Source organism: Mustela putorius, unplaced genomic scaffold, assembly GCF_011764305.1.
Source record: "Mustela putorius furo isolate JIRA1106 unplaced genomic scaffold, ASM1176430v1.1 tig00000430_pilon_pilon_pilon, whole genome shotgun sequence".
Taxonomy (NCBI): domain Eukaryota; kingdom Metazoa; phylum Chordata; class Mammalia; order Carnivora; family Mustelidae; genus Mustela; species Mustela putorius.
In genome coordinates, this window is record NW_025421377.1 from 20,068,693 (window position 1) to 20,074,692 (window position 6,000).

Sequence of the window (6,000 nt, forward strand, 5' to 3'; positions counted from 1 at the left end):
ACGGAACTTAATCCACAAGCCTGCACACAAGCGGTTATCAGTTAACAAGTCTAAGTCCAAACAACCATCTCCCACCAAAACTGCTATAAAAAAGAAGAAAACTACTAAGCTTAAGCAGAAACAGTCAAAAATTACCAAGCAGACATCATTTTCCAGCCCCACAGGAAAAAAGTATTCAGTTGCCAAAACTACACGAAAATCAGCAGTAAAGTCAAAAAAACCAAAGGCTCCAGCTGCCGCACTTGTGCTTAAACAGCCGTCATCTTCCCAAGGTGCAGTGAGGAGCCATCTGGTTCCTAAGTCTAAACCGCCAACATCTAAAGTTTCCAAAAGTGAAACAAAGAGAGCTTCTTCTAAGAGGTCTCCATTAAACAATTTACCAGGCTCCAAGTCCACTTCAAAAAGAATTGCTAAATTCACAGCCAAGTCTCAAGGATGCAGTTCTGCCAGAAGCCAGCGTCTAGCTTCCAAAAACAAACCAAGGAAGAAGAGACCCTTGCAATCTGTTAACCGGTCTCCAGCGGATCCAGCAGTCCTACGTGCTCCCAAGCACCCTGTGCACAAATCTCATCCACCTGTATCTTGTCTAATAAAACCTCCTCCATCTCAGCTTCAAACTCCTCTATCTAAACCTCATAAGCCTTGTCAAAATCAACCCAAAAAGCAGCCATCTGAGAATTCTGTAGTGGCAACTCCTGCATCACACATAGCACCAACTACTGTCTTTGCGGATATCACCACAACAGCCACTGGAGGTCCTACCAGTATTACTACTAGCACGACACAAATTGCACCGAGTGCAAAAGATCTTACGACTCAAATTGCACCGAGTGCAAAAGATCTTACGACTCAAATTGCACCGAGTGCAAAAGATCTTACGACTCAAATTGCACCGAGTGCAAAAGATCTTACGACTCAAATTGCACCGAGTGCAGAAGCTCTTACTACCACCCTCTCACCTTCTACTGCCATCTCTGCATCTCAGCTCATCACCCAACTTGCTGATCCCACCACCACCGGACGAGAAACCACCATCCTTGAAGAGGACGCAGCTACCATTGGGACTGGCATTATGGCGACAGCAACCACTTCTGCAATTGACAGCACCACCACCAATAGTGGTACCACCGTGGAAGAGACCGCTGTGACTGCTCCTGTGACCAGCCCCACAGCCACTGCAGTGAGCGCCCACAGTGCCAGTGGCACTGGAACTGACACTGCGGCCACTGCAGAGGCTCTGAAAACCACCACGGCTGCTCCAGGAGCGAACACCTCCACCCTTGGCACTGCTCTGCTTGTGACCGATATCACTTCTGCTCCCCCGGATGCCACCACTGCTACCAGTACAGCCGCTGACACTGTGCCTGAAGACGTCCCCACCACTGAAGAGTATCCCTATGGCACTGAAGATTATGATTCAGCCTCTGAATATGAATATGAATATGAAGATCCCACTGCCGTTCCAGAATCGAATGCCACAGGCCCTGTTACTCCTTCAACTCCAGCAGCCACTTCTCCTAAATAAAAGGCCTCAGAATCTACAACTAATAACACTACCCAGAACCCAGACAGGGTAACGACTGCATATAACCCCTAAAGACTGACTTAATACCCCAATCAATAATCAAAGCATTAAGGAGGGCACGTGCTGTGATGAGCACTGGGTGTTAAACGCAACTAATGAATCACTGACCACTACATCAAAAACTAATGATATACTGTATGTTGGCTAATTGTATTTAAATTTTAAAAAGGTGTGAAACGCTGAAGATTTGAGCAGTGAAAATACAATGTAATTCTTTAAGCATACTACATTGTACTTTTTTCTTCTTTGTCTATCACCCACGTATCATTTCACATATTGGAAACACTGTAAGAACTGTCACTGCATTGTTTAAAAATATTTTTGAAAGTAATCTCTACACCCAACATGGGGCCCAAACTCACAACCCCTAGATCAAGAGTCACATGCTTTACCCACCGAGCCAGCCAGGCACCCCAAGAACCCCTAAATCCTCTTAATTCCCCTCTTAAGCAATGAAATCTCCCATTCACTGACTTTCACTATATTATCCCTCTAAAATCTGTCTCTTAGACTTCAAAATAATCATTTATTAACTTGGTGAATTTTACTTTTATGAAAGGTAATGAACACAGGTGTTACCTGTAGAATAATAGGAATCCCTTACGCAGGATATGAAATTTCTAGGATACTAGAAAACTGGCAGCAGAGATACTATTCAGAGAACCTGGAAAATAAACATGCTTTCTTCCCCCAAATGAGAAGTTGGCCCTGGTAAATACCAAGAGGGTTCTAGAAGTCTGTAAATACATCTTCATATAGAAAAGACTAAGTTATTTCTGTGCTGGAGTGGCACTGGAGCAGCACTGGAAGACCAAGAAAGAGCTTCTTAGATCCGGTAAGATGCTGTCTTGCAAGGACAATGTCACTGATGTCTTTGGGACCAGCCCCTCCCCCACCACCACTGTAACCGCACAGTCACAGACTGGGACCTAAGGAGAACTAAACTGATAAATCTTGTCCCTGTCCTTTCTCTCCACAACCATTACACTTCCTTAAAACCTCTATATCCTCTGAGAAGCAAGTAAGGGCTTGATCTTCTTTTTTTTGTTTTAAGATTTTATATGAGAGAGAGAGAGCGCGCAAGCGACAGAGAGCACAAGTAGGGTGAAGGGCAGAGGAAGAAGCAGACTTCCTGCTGGGCAGGGAGCCCAATGCAGGGCGCGGTCCCAGCACTCTGGGATCATGAACTGAGCAGAAGGCAGGAGCTTAACCAACAGAGCCATCCAGGCGCCCATTAATCATCTTCTTAGGGCCTGTACCTGTGTGAGAGAAGAGGAGAAAGACAGAAGGAAATGGCGGTGGGGGAGAGAAGAGAGGCCTATCAATCTACTGCTCCCCTGGAAGGCTGTAGTCACATTTATTATTTCCATTTCCCACCACAAATTTTTTCTTCCTTTCTATGATGTGGTGTCACATGACATATATGTAACAGCAATTTAGAATTGAAAAAAAAAAAAAGATTATTTTTCTCCTAAGGATGAATATATTTTAGGTTTATCAATTTTCATCTTAACCATCCCTTTCTCAAGACTACCCCACAGACAAATTTTAAATCAGTGTACTCATATTGGATGGGAACACCTTCGCTATCTGATGGGTATTATAAAAGCAAACCAAATTAGTAGATAAGATGTCCCTTCTTTTTACAGACTTCAAGGACAATTTGTATATAGGTGAGAAATATCATAAGGATCTGCTAAGAACAGGCTTAAATTTGACTCTGCTCCAGAGCTCCATGAATGCATACATCTACAAGATGCCTGCTAAGTGATCTTCTCATTCTTAGGCACTTACAAACTTTTATACATCTAAAGTGTTATCCAAGGCGCTTTACTATGTAAACAGTTAATTTCAGAAAACTGCATATATGAAATTAACACAGTCAACCTCATATTTTGAGCATCCACAAATAGCAAGGCTCTGTGCTAAGCACTACATACAAAAAGATTCCAAATAGTAACAGTGGGGGTGCCTGGGTGGCTCAGTGGGTTAAAGCCTCTGCCTTCAGCTCAGGTCATGATTTCAGGGTCCTGGGATCAAGCCCCACATCGGGCTCTCTGCTCAGCGGGAAGCCTGCTTTCCTTCCTGTCTCTGCCTGCCTCTCTGCCTACTTGTGATCTCTGTCTCTGTCAAATAAATAAATAAAATCTTAAAAAAATAAAAGTAAAAATAAAAAAAATAAACCAAATAGTAACAGTGCTCTAAGGGAGCTCAGACTAAAGGCAGGCACATAGCATAAGTATATAACCAATGATGGCACAATCCAAATGGAAGAGGCGATTTCTTACCCACTGAGAAGACCAGGGCAGCAATCACGGGAGAAAATTAAAGGAAAAGTGTATGGAAAAGGTGCTATTTGAACTGGACATTAAAGAACAGGTTGAAGTTTCACTTTCTCAATTTTTCTGATTTCACGAGAGCTTTTAACAATTGAATTAGTTACTAATAAGTAAAACATTTAGAAAAAAATAGGAGAACTCATAAAAGTCCAGATTTTCCTCCAAAACACGAATGATCTGGTATTGCGGCCATGTAATCTTGCATGACAACTGCCAACCACAACAGGGCTACTCAGAGTTGTCTGCAAACCGGCTGCGAATCCACAAACTGTTACAGGCCAGTCAAGAGTGAAGGACATAAGTCAATGTTGTTAATGCACACAGTTTTTTTTTTTTTCAGCTTCCTTTATATCAATTGATTTATTCATGTTTTCATTCATTTACTTAGCAGTAAGATTTTCTTGCTGACAAAAGCAATATATTCTGATGAAAGCTCTTCAGCTAATCCCTGACCCGTCCTTTGAGTGTCAGTGAACTGAAGTAAGAAATGGCTATTCCTTGCTTTCATAAATGAGACAGGCTGTCCTTCAGTCTCCACCAGGCCTGCTTCACGGATTCACTATTAACTAGGTCCTATCGACATTTAAATTTGTAATACTTGCTCTTAGGAGATCACGTAAAATGTTTGAAAAGGGAAGCAGAATTCCCTTAGATGTGATTTAGGCCTGGGGTGAGAGCTGCTAAAGGCCTAGTGGGGAAGCTGAAGGAACAATTTCGAGAGATAATAAGTAATAAATACCTGTAGAACTTGGTAATTGGTATATTTGGTAAGATAGTGGTGAAGAAGTAACTTATCATTTTTTGGCTTGGATGCCTAGTTGGACGGTAACACCACACATCAAAACTGGAAGAGTCAGTCTGCAGGGAAAAACTTACTCTGAAATAGACTCTACACATATCTCCTTTCTTCTAACTCTTTGAGCTAGATTGTACACCTTTGGGTCCTAAAAACTGAGAGCATGGCATCATTTCAAGTACCCACAGGGCACAGATTTGGCCGCAGATATAACTTCCCCACATGTTAAAAACAGAGAAATCTTACAAGAGGAGATCTCTTGGTAGAACACAACAAAACCAAAAATTAATTTTAAGTCTAGCCAAAAATATTCAATTACTCTTCCAAGGGACAAAACTGTAATTAAGCAATATTAATAAGGAATTAAAAACAAAAATGAGATGAAATAATCAAGCTAATGAGATATAATCAAAGTTATATGAAGAGGTAAAATGCTGTATTAATTATTATGATTCGAAGATCAGATTTATCAAAAAGGTATACTTGTTATTTAGCAAATGAATTCCAAATAGGGTAGGGGGAATGTAAAAAGATCTTTATTCCAGTTTTACTGGGGTATAATCGACAAACACGACTGTATATATTTAAAATTTATGATGCGTTAATTTGATACATTCCTACATTGTGACATAATTACCACAATCAAGTTAATTAACACATCCATCACCTCAGATAGTTACTTTAAAGAAAAATTTTTAATAAGTTCAGCACTAATGGTGATGATGATCATATAGATTTTCACATTTTCCTCAAAGCTGACAGCACTCTTGAAAAAGAAATAATCGCTGCATCTCCAAATAGTGATAACCCAGTGATGATTATATTTTAATATAATACATGCAGTGGATAATGCTATAATCACAGCTTGTAAAAAGGTGTGCTCAAGAGTATATATCAAGAACCAAGCCAGAGACCCAAATATGTAGCACTGTAACAGTTAATTAATAAATTTTCATTTTAAACCCTCTATTGATTTGCTGACACACAAAATAATTTACTGTAATCTTCTACTACTGTACAGAGCAATACTTGAAACCCCATTAAAAAAAGATACGTGACAGATGCATCACTTGGGAGATAATTATGGAAGACTATATGGAAGCATATGCTGATTTATAATATCTCATAAAATCTACTTTGCTTTCCAACCTCATCTGCCAATATACTTTTCAATTTTGAGGGCCATTATTCCAAAGTTCTGTAGTTCTCCAAACCCCAATTAATAGAACATATGAACATACCCTGCTGCTGCATTACTACCATGTTACTACTACTACTAC